This window comes from Vulpes vulpes, chromosome 7 (genome assembly GCF_048418805.1).
Source record: "Vulpes vulpes isolate BD-2025 chromosome 7, VulVul3, whole genome shotgun sequence".
NCBI lineage: Eukaryota > Metazoa > Chordata > Mammalia > Carnivora > Canidae > Vulpes > Vulpes vulpes.
Window position 1 is genome coordinate 2,487,881 of NC_132786.1, and position 16,964 is coordinate 2,504,844.

A 16,964-nucleotide genomic window follows, 5' to 3' on the forward strand; every position below is an offset into this window, starting at 1 on the left:
TCATGCTTAGTTCCTGCAATTATCCACCACCTTAGAACATCAGAGGTCCCCAGTCCTTCAAAAAGAGGGCTCCAGAGGCCTTCCTCCCAGATTCTGCTCCCTGCTCTAACTCCCTGGCTCAGGTGTGCTCTCTCCCTGCCTGGATGGACCCGAAACCTGAATTTGTGCCTGTGCTAGATTTACAGTTTCCTTGAGAGCAGAGACTCCATGTCACTTATCTTTGTGTTCCTCCAAATGTCTAAAATAGCATCTTGCCCGAAGTGATCAGCTGGGGGCTGCATGCACGACTACAACAGTGCTGCATGTGAGACAGTCTGTCATCCACACTTTGGTTGTGTGGGAGGAGAATGAACACTGTAGAGATTCAGGTACAGCAGAGTTCACTGTGGGCCAGAGTTTATCAGCTTCAATAGGTGTGGAATGTGGCTTTCAGAGAGGAAGGGAAAGTAACGAATTTAAATGCAATACAGATATATATACATATATATCTGTATATATATACAGATTTTATGTGTACATGATTTTATTTATTATTCAATTTATTAATTTATTATTTAATTATTAAATTAATCAATCCATTTACTTATTTATTAAGATTTTGTTAACTTGAAAGAGGGAGAGAGAGAGCAAGAGAGAGAGAACACAAGGCAGGGAGGGGGGCAGAGGGAGAAGGAGAAGCAGAGTCCGGGCTGAGTAAGGAACAAGATGCAGGCTGGATCCCAGGATCCTGGGATTGTGACCTGAGCTGAAGGCAGATGCTCAATGGACTGGGCCCCTTGGTGCCCCCAACTTTATATTTTTATATACATTTTATATTTATATCTTATTAACAATATATTATTATTTATCTATATATATGTCTTTATATATGAATAGACTTTACATTTATATATGTATGTATTTCTGGAAGTACTATTACCTGGAAATCTATCTCACTGAAAATACAGTTGTTTTGTTCTTACCTCAACAGTCATCTATTAATGTTTAGTATCTGGTACTATATAAACCCTCACCAGCCTCAAGATTGAAGCAGTGGTAATATGGGACCAAACGGAATAAATAGGAAGTGGGTTTGAAATCACTGCCTGCGTAAGGTTTTAAATAATTCTGAGACTATCAGACTGAAATGCGAATCGTGAGGAGTCCAAACGACACACCCCGGGCTCCCCTGGGGCTGGCAGCTGCCCTAAACTGCGACTCTCAGGGTTGGGGCTGAGCATGGGGTTCTCACCTGACAGGACAGCTTGACATAGGTTAATTACGTCGGGTACAACCTTCCCATTTGGCTCTAGTTGTCTGGATGGCAGCCTGAGGGGGCCAGTGGAATAAATAAGTAGGAAATAACCATAACCAAAAGAAAGTCGAAAAAGGGGGAGAAAAAGGCAACAAAAGAGCCAAGAGCATTCATCTCAAAAAGCCACATAAAACCACATAAACCTCATTCCTCCATTCTAACACGATCCATGATAAACATTAGGCAGGGCCCTGACATGCACGCATCCAGGGTCAGTGTCAGCTCTCTGCTCTCACAGGCTAAATTCTTTGATCAGGAATGTCAAAAAAAAAAAAAAAAAAAAAGGAATGTCTTCCTAACCAGCTGCCTTTTGAAGGATGCTCCACTAGAATGAAATCCATATACATAACTGATGTATAGAATTATGTGCTATGACACTTTATTAATCCCTGGGAGAAAGACACTAATGAAATCTCATTGTATTTATGATACGCTTTTCTCTCCTACGGAGGAAGGCGGGACTAAACTGCGCAGGTGTAATTTAAGCAGCTCTTGACCTGTGACAAATGCTAACTCGGTTACAAAGAGGCGATCCGCTGGGAGAAGCAGGGTCTTCTCCTCCTACACTGCAAATCTTTTTCTAAGGATTAATAAAACAAGATGGGATTCCTCCCCCCCACCCCGAAAGAATAATAAAAAGAAATGTCTCCATGTGAAGATGCTAGCCTACACTATTTTGCAAAATATCACATTTTTTATTTGTATAAACTTAATACAGTCCCTGAACTTTTGGGGAATAGATAGATAGATATAGATAGGTTGAAATTGTTATTCCCTATCTTGAAAATCCAGACTGGGAACTACAAACTTGCTGGGTAGTAGAACTCAGTCGTGACTACAATAATACAAAGGGAAGAGCCAATCTCTGAGCCGTTTCCAAGACACCAGACATTTGGCATCACCCAGAACACGCACATCTGAAAGATACATTTTCCATTTTCTCCTGAATATTTCAAGTTGTCAGATAGGAGATGGAAAGCCTGGTGCCCCTTTCCTGGAGCCTGTGCCCTGCTGCACAGCATGATTTTTCAGGCTAAGCATAAGAGGCTTTGCTGAAAAGTAACAAGACCTTTCAGAAAACGAGACGTATCTGTCAGTCAAACCAGAGTTGGGTTTACGTCCCTAGAAATGCAGGTCTGATTTTTACCTCTCAAAATCTTAGTAAATATAAGCTACACGTCCTAGCTACTTGCTACTGGAGGACAGAACACTAATGTGCTTTCCCACGAGTTGGAGATGAACAGGCCTGCCTCATTGGGTTTTATTCCACTTTGGCTTTTGCATTTTAACTTGCTAGCAGCAGAAATAGAATCCTACATACAAAATTACCAAACTGAAAAATAATTTCTTCTGTGTGTGCTCTACTTCTGATAAAACTTTTTTTTTTTTCTTAAGGTTTTGGAAAGCCCTATTACACTGTAGCCAACACCATAAGGAGAGTGAGTTTTAGCTTTTAAATTTTCCTTAACGCTTCTCTAGCTATTGAAGAGCATTCCAGCCAAGACTAGCCCAGGGTCATGTGAAGCTAACTCCCGGGGGAGTGGGGGAATTTGGGGCAATGGGAAAGGAGGAAGGAAGGGTGCTGACCTAACCTATGTCACAAACAGCAGAAGTGCAGGCTAGGAGAGCGTGTTAACAAGTTTTTGTCTTTTCCGACTATGTCAAATAGAAGGGTTCAGTAAAATATTCCTTTGTTCTTGCTTGTATGGTAATTCCTACCCCAGGGGGGATCTAAAGCTGTCTTACCCTAGAGGGAAAAAAATCCTTTGAGGGCTAAGATTGCATGAAAGCCCGACCATTAGAGCATTAGAAAATGGACACCAAGGTAGGGGTGGAAGGCAATGGTTTTCCCAGGGCAATTAGACCTGTCATGCACACATAGAAAGAGGAGAGAGCTGCTGCCAGAAAGTGTACCGGTGGGGGTGGGGTTCCCTCCACTGGCTCTCCAGGTTGCATAATTAGCGTAAGAAAGAATTCAAAGGGACGCCTGGGTGGTTCAGGGGTTGAGCATCTGCCTTTGGCTCAGGTCGTGATCCAGGGCCTGGGATCCAGTCCTGTATTGGGCTCCCTGCAGGGAGCCTGCTTCTCCCTCTGCCTGTGTCTCTGCCTCTCTCTCTCTGTGTGTCTCATGAATAAATAAATAAAATCTCTAAAAAGAAAGAAAGAAAAAAAGGAAGAAAGAAAGAAAGAATTAATTCAAATCTTGGGACCCTGACATAGGAGATGACGTTCAGAAGACAAAGCCTGGGGCGCCTGGCTGGCTCAGTCCACTGAGCATCTGACTCTAGGTTTCAGCTCAGGTCATGATCTTGGGGGCGGGTAGGGGGGTGGGGGTCCTGGGATAGAGCCCTGTATGGAGCTCGCTGCTCAGCAGGGAGTCTGTATGGGAGATTTTCTCTCTTTCTCCTTCCTCCCTCTGCCCCTCCCTCTGCTCGTGTTCTATCTCAATCAAACAAATAAATAAAATCTTAAAAGAAGACGACGACGACTATGACGAGGATGACAAAGCTTAATGGATGGGTGGAGGCTGAACCAGATGATGGGGTTGGTCATCACAGGAGTCTGAATGTTAGAACTGGATCGGCCCTGGGAGTGGAGGTCAGGTGTGGATTGGGACGTCCGTGGACACAGAGGTGTGCTTCTCCCCCAATACCTTCTTGTCTGTTTTACCCCTGAAAGCAATGCCTTTATTTCCAGATTGGAGTAATGGCCTACCAGGTTGGGGAACACTGACAAGGCTACCTACCTTTCAGCCAAGCATTTTATAGTCTCTCATGACATTTCCAGGGTCAAGACAGGTATGTGTAGGCTCATGAAAGTAAGAGTATTTTAAAGGTAGATTCATAACAAGATGAACAGTGGGTGGAATTTGATCAATGGGTAGAAATTGGCTTCAGAGGTGAACTTTCATAGTTTGATTGGTGTGATTTCATGGGGCTGACATTTTATTAATTTATTAATTTAGATACGGACTTCATGGGACATTTAGTGGAAAGGGTGGTCATCCATGAGATCACAGGGTCATGAGCCGAAGGGGCTTGAGAGGATGAAATGATAGCCTGGATCTAACAAGAAAAGTACAGCAAAGACAAATACCCCATTACTAGAGTTAGAATCAACACCTACTCCCCCGGCCCATCACCTTCACTATCAAGTTGTATGGGGTACGCTCAAGGGCAGCACACACCTCCTTCCTCCCTGGTCCCATCCCCACCCAACCAGGACTAAGGGATTTTAGTTACAAATGACTTAGGAGTTAACAGGGACAGGCAGTTGAGTGGAGGAAAGGATGGAATCTAGACGCGAAGATGCAGAAGGTGGTTTCTGAGACCGTCGCCTCTTGTGGTCACAAGAAGCCCAGAGAGGTGCTCAGTTTGGGACAGAGCATTCTGGACAAGGCAGCGACAAACGAGGGCGTGCACAGCAGCCAACCACTCTTGAAACTATGCTTCCTACCCTAACATCACACAGGCCACTGTCACCCGGAGATCTCTTCTCTCACGAAGGCCTGTTACTCCCCATGGCTCTGCTCTCAACTGTTCAAAATACAGAAGGTAAGAAGAGTAAAACGAGTCCGTCTCTAATTCACCTAAATCAAGCGACTTCTATGGCTCAGGTGGGGCTCAGGGGGGCCTGTTGATTTTCGTTTTCCTTTTCACAAAGGACAGAGGATGCTTTTTCCACAATGTTAGCTTGGGGGCAGGGGGGGGGGGGGCTTCATTTCCAGCTCTGACTGTGTTAGCTGAGCGCTTATTTTCGCAGCTGGGCACGCTCGCTCGTCCTAGTATTATCTCCACTCTCCTAGCTGCTGGTGCGTGTCAACCACTCCTGTCTCCACTTCGGAAGGTGCAAATTATAGCGGCTGCAGCACCTCTAAGAAAATGCATCTTCTCAGTACTGCTCGTCCGGTCCTCTTGCGGTCTCTCTGCGTGCTTTGTTTCAGAGAAGCTGAGGGCTTAAAATACTTTATGGGGCAATCGCGTTAATCTCTCTTCTCAGATAAGTGATTGTGAATCAAGGCGTCCTGGAGAATGAATCTGCATGGAGAAGATGATTTTTTTTCTTTTTTTAAACTGAGGGCTTAATTCTTTTGTCATGACCACATTTCAGGGTGTCTGAATGCTTTCTGACATCCGGGGTACCCAACAGCAGGGTCGCGTTACGCTTCTCCTGAGGCCTCAGCATTTTTTGCCTCCGAGGGCCCCTTCCTCTATTAAAACAAAGCCAATTGAGGTATTTTGGGACTTTGTTGGTTTAAGATGAATTTATGAGTCTATTAAGACATTTTGTTCTACCTCTAAGTTAATTTTTTTTCCTGATTTTAAAAGAAACCAAAACATTTTCAGGGGTCCCCAAAAATACCGTGAGCCCTGGGAAGTGTGGCTACCAAGCCTCATGGATGTCTGGGTCCCTAAAGAACATATCTGATGACTTTTCTTGATGGCTTGGGGCTTGATGGGGAACAGTTTTATCATGCTATGGAGAGAGCTATGGAGAGCACCCTGGATTTTTCATTTTTGAATAAGGGTCTGCGACCACCTTCCTTTTTGGTCATTTGCCTCTGTTTATAAAGGTGGAGTGAGGGATCCCTGGGTGGCGCAGTGGTTTGGCGCCTGCCTTTGGCCCAGGGCGCGATCCTGGAGACCCGGGATCGAATCCCACGTCGGGCTCCCGGTGCATGGAGCCTGCTTCTCCCTCTGCCTGTGTCTCTGCCTCTCTCTCTATCTCTCTGTGACTATCATAAATAAATTTAAAAAAAAATTAAAAAAAAAAAAAAGGTGGAGTGAAAACCATGCTACCTCGTAGCATGGCTGCCTTTCTGCAGGGGCAACGACAAGTCACAAGCCATCTGATGTTCATTCCCACCTGGAAATCATCTTTATCTTCTCTGGTATTTTAATATTTGTGAACCATTCTAAAAAGCAAAGTCCTCTTCGTCAAAAGACGACATTGCTTTGGCTACGATGCTATCTACCATCTGTAGAACTTCTTCTCAATGTTTGCTCTTGAGCAAGAGTCCACGGAAAAAGTGTGCTCTTCATCTTCAAGGTTGAGATGAAAATCTTATAGAGGTCAACTTTCCCATGGACTCTTCATTCGGTCGTTCATTCATTCAGGATTTATTGAATAACTACCATAAGCTAGGTGGTGGGAATTCAGCACCGAAAAAGAAACGGTTTCTACCTTCAGGGACTGTAATTTAATCTCCTATAATATTGTATTTTCCGACAATATGATGGAAAGTAATATTAATTGATGCATGACTTAATGAGTGAATAAGAGAAAGATGAAAGAGCTACTTCTATAGGGTGAGCTCAAAATCGAGTTTAGCAATAAGAAAAAAAAACATCATTCCATTCCTCAGGGAAAAGCTAGTGCTCTGAAATGCAATTTCACTAAGAAAATTAAAGCTGGAAAAGGCATAAAGCGTGTGAGGGGGGAGATATTATTTTGAGTAAGACAGCCCTGGAAGGCCACTGCTGAGGCGACGTTCGGGCTCTGAATGAATTTAAGGAAGTCTTGCACTTATCAAGAGAAAATAATTCCAGGCAGAAGGAACAGTAACTACAAAGGCCCTGAGGAAACACATGTATGTGTGTCCTTGGCTTCCCCTTAAAGGTTGAAACTTGGGGCTGGAGTGGGGTGGATCCTGCATGCCCAGGTATAGGCAGGGTGGGTGACTTTCAAGCTTCCTGCAAGCAGCCTTTGTTTGTATTCGATTTGGCATGTGAGCACTAAGGCATCCTTGGGGTGGGAAAGCCACTCTTTGTCTGCTGGATGAGGCTGAGGCAGCTCTGGCCCCACAGCCTGCACACATCCTGGGTGCCGGAAGAAAATGGCAGACCATGGACATCCCCCAGACCTCAACTCCGCAGCAGATGTGAGTGATCAGACGACGCTAGCCACCAGAGCAAAGACCTGTAAGGACCCTGTTGTGGGCTGAGGTGTGCCCCCCACCCCAAAACTGGAAGATATGCTGGTGTGAAGGGGACCTTATTTGGAAACAGGGTCTTTGCAGATGTCCTGAAGTTCAGATGAGGTCACATTTCATTAGGGTGATTAGGGGGGCCCTCATCCAACGACTGGTGTCCTTACAAGAAGAGGAGAGACAGAGACACATGCAGGGAGAAGGCCACGTGAAGACCAAGGTCCACCAAGGACTGTCAGCAACAGCCAGAAGCTAGGACAGAACAGATGCCCCCTCTGAGTTCCCAGGAAAGAACCAACCGCACTGACCCCTTGATTTCAGACGTCTGGCCTTCCAGAATCATGAGACAACACATTTCTGTTTTTGTTTTTTTGTGTTTTTTTTTTTTTTAAGGCCTCACAGTTTGTGGCGTTTTGTGATGGCAGCCGTAGGACCAGAGACTGTCTGGTGCGTGTCGCCCCAGGCCCCTTGCAAGTCCTGGAAGTGAGTCTGGGGGGCACAGAGTGAGCCTCCACCCCTGAGAGCAGAGTTAGCCTAGAAGGAACACTTTTTTTTTTTTTTAATTTATTTATGATAGTCACAGAGAGAGAGAGAGAGAGAGAGAGGCAGAGACACAGGCAGAGGGAGAAGCAGGCTCCATGCACCGGGAGCCTGACGTGGGATTCGATCTCGGGTCTCCAGGATCGCGCCCTGGGCCAAAGGCAGGCGTCAAACCGCTGCGCCACCCAGGGATCCCAGAAGGAACACTTTTTTTTTTTTTTTTTTTTTAGAAGGAACACTTTTAATGTGAGATACTTAGTTAACTTTCCACCCAGCTTCCATCTCTGCTGGGCCCACACCAAGAACACAGGAAGGGGCACCTGAGAGCTGGATGGGGTCAGCTTTTTGCTCATCGAACTTAGTTCATCACTTTTAAGTCCTTTACAACCTAATAATAAATAATGCTTTTTTTCCATGAAATTGGTGATAGAAAAAGGGATCATTCTGGCCTTTTCTGGGGTCACTTCTGTAAGTTGGGGGCTCCCACCCCCCCGCCACGTCCATGTGTGGCGCTGAAATGCTTTGGCTCAGGATCTTCGAAGCATTTGTTTCCAGGGGGCTGAGAAATCTTACAGAGAAGCTGATCCAATAACTGGACGTTGCTACTCCTGTTCTGGTGGCATCTCTGGGGGGGGGGGGGCGGTCAGATCCCTACCTCAGGCTCGGCGGCCTCTCCAGGCCTCTCTGCCGCTGGCGGGGCTGTGCCTCTCCACTGCTGGTGTGCAGGTGCACCCACCCTCTCGGTCTCGTGGCTTCCGGGCTGCTCTCTGAGCCCCGAGACTTGGTGGCCTCTGAGCCCCTTGTTTCTTCCTTTTCCCTCCTGTCCCTGCTCCCAACTTCTCTCTATACCTTATAAAGAGTTGGCAGGCCCAAAATGGTGAATGCGAGTGAGAGACAATGACCTTGGTGCAGGGGAGGCCTGGCACCCACGTGTTTACTTCTGAGCAGCCAGCCAGGAGTCCTTACGTGTACTGTTCTCACCGCAGAGTTCAGCTCGAACCTGTGTTTCAGAGTAGCGGGGGTCTCCTTCCCTCCTGTCCCTGCCAGCCCGTGGGTGCGAAACCGCAGTACTCGGCCCTGCTTTCAAGGAGTCTGAAGGATTTGTCCCCCCACCCCAATTTTTTTTAAGACAGATTATTTATTTATTTATTCATTCATTCATTCATTCATTCATTCATTCATTCATTCATTCATTCATTTATGATAGAGACAGAGGCAAAGACACAGACAGAGGGAGAAGCAGGCTCCATGCCGGGAGCCCGACGCAGGACTCGATCTTGGGACTCCAGGATCACGCCCTGGGCCAAAGTCAGGTGCTAAACCACTGAGCCACCCAGGGATCACCCCACCCCAATTTTTAAAAAAATATTTATTTATTTGAGAGACAGAGAGTGTGTGAGTGGGAGCAGGACAGAGGAGGAGAGAGAGGCAGAGAACCTCCGACTCCGTACTGAGTGCAGAGCCCAGTGACCCTGAGATCATGACCTGAGCTGGGATTAAGAGAGATGCTAAACAGACTGAGCCACCCGGGCACCTTAAGAGTCCGAATGGTTAAAAAAAAAAAAAAAAGAGTCCGAAGGGTTCTTCTAGAAACTACCAAAACATATATATTACCATTTCTAAATGGTAGTCCCTTTGCTAAGAAATTTTATTTTATTTTTCACATCTAGAGATAAGCCCTCAATTAAGGATCAAATACAAATCATTTGGGGATCCCTGGGTGGCTCAGCAGTTTAGTGTCTGCCTTTGGCCCAGGGCGTGATCCTGGAGTCCCGGGATCGAGTCCCATGTCGGGCTCCCTGCATGGAGCCTGCTTCTCCCTCCTCCTGTGTCTCTGCCTCTCTCTCTCTCTCTATCATGAATAAATAAATAAATAAATAAACCTTTTAAAAAAAAAAACCCAAATCATTTCAAGTAATGAGTCTAAAGATAGTACATCTGCACCCGAGTATCCTAAACATTTAAAACCAATAATTGCGAAGATTTCCTATATATCCTTGGAGCAGCAAGACATATTTTGTCTGCAATTTAGAGTGGGATTCAGGAACTCTCCTCTCTTTACCTTGCTCACTGCCAGGGACTTCGCACAGCAAAAAAGACAATATGTGATACAAGAAACATCCCTGAAAGTTGAACACGTTGAACCTTAGTGAATGAGTTTACTGAAGAGCCTTCCAGAAGAAAGGACAAACTTCCCTTGAAGGAAACTTTCAGCGGGTTACTTAACTATTCCACCTCTCTAGCAGTTTAGCTGCCAGCACCTTTAATTTCTGGATCGAGCCAAAGACCCATGGGTGAATGACACACATGCAAAGAAGGGATGTCACGTGCGAGTCACTCTTGATATGGGGGCAGAGTTTCCAGATCTTTCCATGCAAAGACAAAACACTTCCTCCAAATTCACTGTAGGATGTGCATCTGAATCGAAAAGTGTTCTTATTTATATTTATATTTAAAAACGGAGGCTTTGCTCCTGTTGCAACTGTGGTGAAGTATTCTCGAAGAATTCCTATTTTTCTCCTCCTTGGTCATCAGTGGCCAACAGTAACCGTCATAGCTGACATCTTGAGCTCTTATTTTATGCAGGGCCCTGTCCTGTGCTGACACACCAGCAATTTGCTTGTGTTAACTTCTTTAATTCTTGTAGCTCCTCTGTAAAATAGGCGATTATCTTGCTTCTCGTTTTGCAGAGGGAACAGGCCTGGAGCAGTGAAAACTCTTAACCTTTCTGTTACTCTGATCTTGGCAACTGGTCTCTCATGTATTCCTGATGGCGTGCTTGAAAGTGGAACATCCCAGAGCTGACAAAGACACTTACAAAGGAGGCCAGCTCTATTTCTGGAAAGCTCACAGAAGGACAGAGCCCCTCACTGTGCTTTCTACAGGTGCTGCCTCTCCCCCAGGACGCTCCAGTAAGGGGATGAGACTCCTGGGGCTCCTGGGGGGGCGACGGGGCAGGTGGGCCATCCTCCCTCACTCAGGAGCCATCCCTTCTCATGCATTCAAGCTCCAAACTCTCACATGCCCCCTTCTCTCCCATTTCCCTGTAAGCCTCCCTCACTTCCTGAGTCCCAGTGGCAGCCTGGCTGCCTGCCATTTTGGTTTCCTCCCCCTGGCTCATCCTCATCCTTGCTCTTGGAGGAACACCTCCAAAACTCAGATGGGAGCCTCTCCTTCCCCTTCAATGGCTGCCTCTAATGGAAAGAACATGCTCCTCAAAATGAACAGCAAGCCTGTCCACGCTCTGACCCCAACTCCACGTCCACGCACCCCTCCACTGGCCCAGGGGCCGACCACCATCAACTACCCCCAGGCTGAGTCCTGCGCACCCTCAGAGGAGTCAGGAGGAACAGGGTTCTTACTACACACGACGACAGGTTTTTTTGCCCCGACTAGACTGGAAGCTTCCTCAAGGAAGGTGCACGTCTTCTTGTCTTGTGTTTTCTTCACGTGGTTGACTGCCTAGAACCTGGGCTCCACAGATCATGAGTGAATGAGGTGTGCTCCTCCTGTTTGTCCCATACTTGTTTGGAATTTTCTGCAAACATCTGGTTGCTGACTCTTATTTTGATCTACTTGCATACATTTAATCCTAATTCCTACATAGGCCTACAAACTGTGCAGCTGAAATCAGGAATATCGACCAATCCTTTCTAGATAAAAGGGCCCATGCTGGGCACTGTGAGGAGAGAGAATCGGGTAAACCACAGTCCCCTGCAGGGCTCTCACTGTCAAGGGTAAACATTAGGGGCACCTGAATGGCTCAGTCGGTTAGGCATCTGCCTTTGGCTCAGGTCATGATCCTGGGGTCCTGACATCAGGCCTCGCATCGGGCTCCCTGCTCAGCGGGGAGTTTCCTTCTCCCTCTCCCTCTGCTGCTCCCCCTGCTTGTGCTCTGTCAAATACCAAATAATAAAATCTTTAGAAAAAAAAAAAGAGCAAACAGCCACGGCAAGACGAGAGAAAGGCCATGATACACGTTCAAGAATAGAGAGCTGTGGATGGAGACCGGGGCAGAGAGGACCACGGGCAGCCGGCAGGAGGGATGACAGAAATGATCCCTGAGCCAGGTGCGATTTGAAGAGGGAAGGAGGAGGATGGAGAGCGAGGGGAGCACATGCACAACTAGGGAACCACCCGGCTCACGGCTCACGTGCGAGTGCCCCAAGGGAGTGTGCAACGAAGCCAGCAAACACCCCTCGGGTGGACGTTGTGCAGGACAAGTTTCAAGTCCATTTATACTCGATTTGGAAAGCACCTGGGAATCTCTGAAGACTTGTTTTTTCTTTTTAAAGGGTTTTATTTATTTATTTTAAAGGGCCCAAGGCAGACGCTCAACCACTGAGCCACCCGGGCATCCCAGGACTTGTTTTTCCTAATTGTAGTAGAACATAATGTAAAATTGAAGAGCATGGGAAACAACCGGAGACGTGTGTCAGTCAGATCACTTTGGCACTGGTGGGTGATCTGGGCAGGGAAGGCACAGAACATGGGGGGCCTGGGCAGGAGACTCTCATTGCCAGGCTAAGTGAGGGTCTGACAGTGAGCTGGTCCCTCAGGAGAGGCTTCATTCACAAGTGAACACTCTTCTAAAACCCTGGTTTTCGTCTGCTCTATTATGTCAAATAGGACAAAGTGCTGATCAGTGTCAGGAAAATTATAAAAAATGGTAAAGTTAATATAATAAAGGGCGCTACTTGTGATAACACTGGAGGTTCTGAGGCACCTGGGGGGCTCAGTGGTTGAGTGTCTGCCTTTGACTCAGGGTGTGAAGCCCGGGTCCCGGGATCGAGTCCCACGTCGGGCTCCCTGCATGGAGCCTGCTTCTCCCTCTGCCTGTGTCTCTGTCTCTCTCTCTCTGTGTCTCTCATGAATAAATAAATAAAAATCTTTAAAAAAGCAAACAAAAACACTAGAGGTTCCTCAAGGGGCCTCTGCTGTTTGAGTGTTCACCTCCTGGGCCTTGGACAAGCTGGAGTTGAGTCCGGAGGCACCAGGCACTCAGGAGCCTCTGGCCGGCCACACGGCCATCAGGGAGCGAGCACTTTCCACACAGATGATTCATTTCGATGATGAAAGCCCCGGTGACTGTTACTATCTGTAATACGGGTTCTCCATGGGCCGAAGAAAGCCTGGTCACTCTCAGTGCACATGACACATTTTTATGATACAATTCTCTACACTTCCCGTCCTTTAGCAGGAATTTTATGAGTGAGCAGAAAGGTTGTGTGCGAAGCACAATTAAAGAAAAAAAAAAAGAAAGAAAGAAAGAAAGAAAAGAAGTGCACAGCAAAGGAAATCAGGGCTGGGTTTTAGGAAAACTTAAAAAGCTAAAGTGGCAAATGCTAATAAAATGCAAATGTCACGCTATTCTACTGGGCAGGTAACCACACGTGCACAGGATCGTCCTTCCCAAATGAAAAAATAGTGGTGGCTGTCCGTATCTCTAATTTATAGGTGAGGAAACCAGGACTTAGTTCTGTCAAGAAACTCATGCCTCAAAATAAATAAATAAATAAATAAATTAATTAATTAAAATAAATTAATTAATTAAAATAATAAAATAAAATAAATAAAATAATAAAATAAAATAAAATAATAAAATAAAATAAATAAAATAAAATAAAATAAATAAAATAAAATAAAATAAATAAAATAAAATAAAATAGAAACTCATGCCTCAGCTGATGGATGGTGGAGCCAGTGTTGCTGACCCTCGTTCCTGGATCCCAGACACCTGAGCTCCTGTAGTTACCAAAATGGGTGTTGGCTCCGATGACTGGCGGGACACATGGCGTGGCTCTCCTGGTGACACTGTCGTGTTTTGGCTGCTGCTCCCTTCTGATTGTACAGCATATTACTTCGTTTCCAAATTACGTAAACTTTTTCTGGCGGAAAAGTGTGCTAGGGTCCCAGACAAGTCGCTGTCGATTCATGGCACAAGGGAATGCCAAAGGGCTTCCCAACGCTTGAGCCAGGGTCTTTACTGTTCCCATGTGGGGGCTGTTGTGTGCATGTCTTGCTCTACCTCTCAGATGCAGAGTCCCTGCGCAGCTGGGAGGAGACTGAGGAACGCAGGTCGACACCAGGCTTAGCTCCCAGTAGGGGAAGAACCCTGGGTGGGATTATGTGAAATCCCAGGCATTAAGTGCACGGAGGTAACTTGGCAAACTGTCAGTGCTAGAATGGAAGGGAGAAAAAGCTGCCAATGGAAATAATTTTCACTAAATCTGTTAATACGCTTAATACCGAAAGAACATCGGGAGGGTCTAGGCAGTAAGCGTCCTCAAAGAGCAGCTGGGGGCCAATGTCCTGAGAACGTGGGTCCACTCTGTGCTAAGTCAGGAATCAGCACCGCTCACCCTGTTATTGCCAAGGATGATCATAACAAAGTCTGCTGAACTTCTGCCTTTCGATGAGAGCACAGAGGCCGGATGCTTTATAAACATCTCATTTAAAATCAGGCTTTCGGGGATCCCCGGGTGGCGCAGCGGTTTGGCGCCTGCCTTTGGCCCAGGGCACGATCCTGGAGACCTGGGATTGAATCCCACATCAGGCTCCCGGTGCATGGAGCCTGCTTCTCCCTCCGCCTGTGTCTCTGCCTCTCTCTCTCTCTCTGTGACTATCATAAATAAAAAAAATAATAAAATAAAATAAAATAAATAAAATAAAATAAAATGAAATAAAATAAATAAAATAAAATCAGGCTTTCGCGGCGCCTGGGTGGCTCAGTAGGTTAGGTGTCTGCCTTCAGCTCAGATCGTGATCCCGGGGTGCTAGGATTGAGCCCCACGCTGGGTTCCCTGTTCAGCGGGGAGCCTGCTTCTCCCCTCTCCCTCCCCGCCTGCTCGTGCTCTTTCTCTCAAATAAATAAAATCTTTAAAAATAACGAAATAAAACCAAGCTCTCCTGGTTTTCATCAGTTGTGAGCTTTGTTTGGTTTGGTTTTGTCAGCAGGGACATCCCTTCCTCCAAATCAACGTGGGGTGAACTGCCTGTGTCAGCCTGGAGCAGCTCTGGGTGGGAGTGGGGCAGAGTTAGGAACGGGAATGCCTTGCCTGTTGGGTGGGCCGCCGACTCTGGTGGCTCCTAAGGTTGACTTGGAATGAAAGGAGGTAGCAAAAAAGTTGGGACTTTTTTCAGAACGTGTGTCTCTGACTTTGCAGGAGTAAAGGTGTTGTCCCAGGGAAGGGAGAGGCAGCCCCCACCCCAAACACAGTGTCAGAGGCTGCCTGCCCCCCTTTTCTGGACTCGTGAGCACGGCTGGCTCCGGGGGAGACCGGGTTGGGCCTGGAGACAGGACACAGCTGCTCTCAGTCTCCAAAAGGTCTGGGCGATCTCCGTTTTCAGTTCCACACATCCTGAGCTGGACCCTGGACCCTCGATAATTTCTCCAGGTCATTTTAGGAAATGCATCTAAATCCCAACAGAGCTGGACATTTCTGGCCACGTCAACGATTTTTCCACGGAAACAGTTCAAAAAACCAAAGAATGAACTGGTTATCAAAGGGAACCAGAAAAATGTTGACAGAGGAGAAATGCTTGGAATGAAGATTTGCTTCAAAACATTGGGTACTAGTATTTGTTTGAGAGGCTTAAACAGCAGATTTTTCAGTTTGTCAAAAATACAACAGACTCCTTGAATACTTCTCAACACCTGCGAAGGCTGCCCAACGAAACGCTTTGATTTCCTGGGTTTATCTGAGTTTTCAGGTTGTACAAGCTGGGTATGTGCTATACAACTTTGTTATTCGGAGATATGCATTTGTTTTATCTCAAAATAACACAAATTTAGGGCTAAACCTTAATTTCCTGGCTGAACTTTAGTCCTAGTAAAGGAAGCTTCTGATAATAGCTCTGCTCCTTCTGATTGTACTTAAACTAAAATCCTTGGTAAATACCCGGAAGCCAGAGACCCTCAGACACAGAAATACCAACATAATATAAAATTGGAGTTTTTTGGTTTGCCTTTTACTTTTTAAATCAACTTACTGAGGTATAATTTGTATGCAGTAAAGGCACCTATTTTAAGTACAGTTTTGATGAATTTTGCCAAATGTATACATATATGTAATGGCCCAAGATGCGGAACATTTAAATTGGGAGATTGTACAAACTCCCTTTGGCTTCCTGCTATTTGTGTGTGTACGTATGCGTGTGGGATAAATTCATCCCTGAAAATGAAGGTACTTAAAAGAACTTTCCACCCTAGTGGAGATTCTTGAGAACAATTGTATTTGAGATTTTTAATAGTCCTGTCATTTTTTTTTAAATTTATTTATTCATAGAGACACAGCTAGAGAGAGAGGCAGAGACACAGGCAGAGGGAGAAGCAGGCACCATGCAGGGAGCCTGATGTGGGACTCGATCCCGGGTCTCCAGGATCATGCCCTTGGCTGCAGGCAGCGCTAAACCGCTGCGCCACGGGGGCTGCCCTAGTCCTGTCATTTGTATAAGAAACTTTGTAGAGGAATATAGCACTGCCTCAAAATCTTATCAGATGATGTTGATTTGTAGGAGCCTTTTTTTTTTTTTTTTTTTTTTTGCCACAGTAAGGCTGTTTTCCTGCTTTTTAAAGGACGCTTCAGAGACAAAAGGGAGTGCTTTATAGATAATGGGGCAGCACATCATCAGTGTCCAGGTTCTGGGGGTATAAATTTATTTCAGAATCCATAGTTTTGCATAATCACATATGAACCCATACCTGTAGAAAGGCATCTTTAGAGTATCTTTCCTAAAATCCTCACTGGCTCCCTCTCTACCATTTTGCTCCTTCCAACCTCCCACTGCACAGCATGCTCTGAGGGAGGTCACTTTGGTGGGCATTCTCTGAGCAACCATGCATTACTCAAGGACTTGAAAATGGTCCCCAAACAATTGCTGGGTGCCTGCCCTGCTGACCTTGAGGAGTTAGCACCAGGGCTTCTTCCCCCTGAGGCTTTAATTAGCTAATGTTTGCATTCACAATTAGCAGTACCCTCTTTAGACCACATTTCGCAAAATTGAATTATAATTCCTCAAAATCACCTCTTCTACTCTTGGAATCTGGCCAGTCCTGCTCTGGAGGCAACCGATATTAGGGCTTGAGACACAGGGCAAGCGGCTTTGGAGAAAGGTAGAGAAGAGAGCTTGTTCTAAGGGAGATGCTGGGGAGGCCAACAGAACCCTAACTGTGTGGTTCAAGAGAAAGCCCCAGATCAA

At 46.1% G+C, this 16,964-nt stretch overlaps 1 protein-coding gene across 1 annotated transcript in view; it reads right to left on the minus strand.

Annotated features, from left to right (window-relative positions):
- Window positions 1-16,964, minus strand: part of CNTNAP2 (contactin associated protein 2) — a 1,945,511-nt gene that overhangs the window by 42,589 nt on the left and 1,885,958 nt on the right. The window lies entirely within an intron of this gene.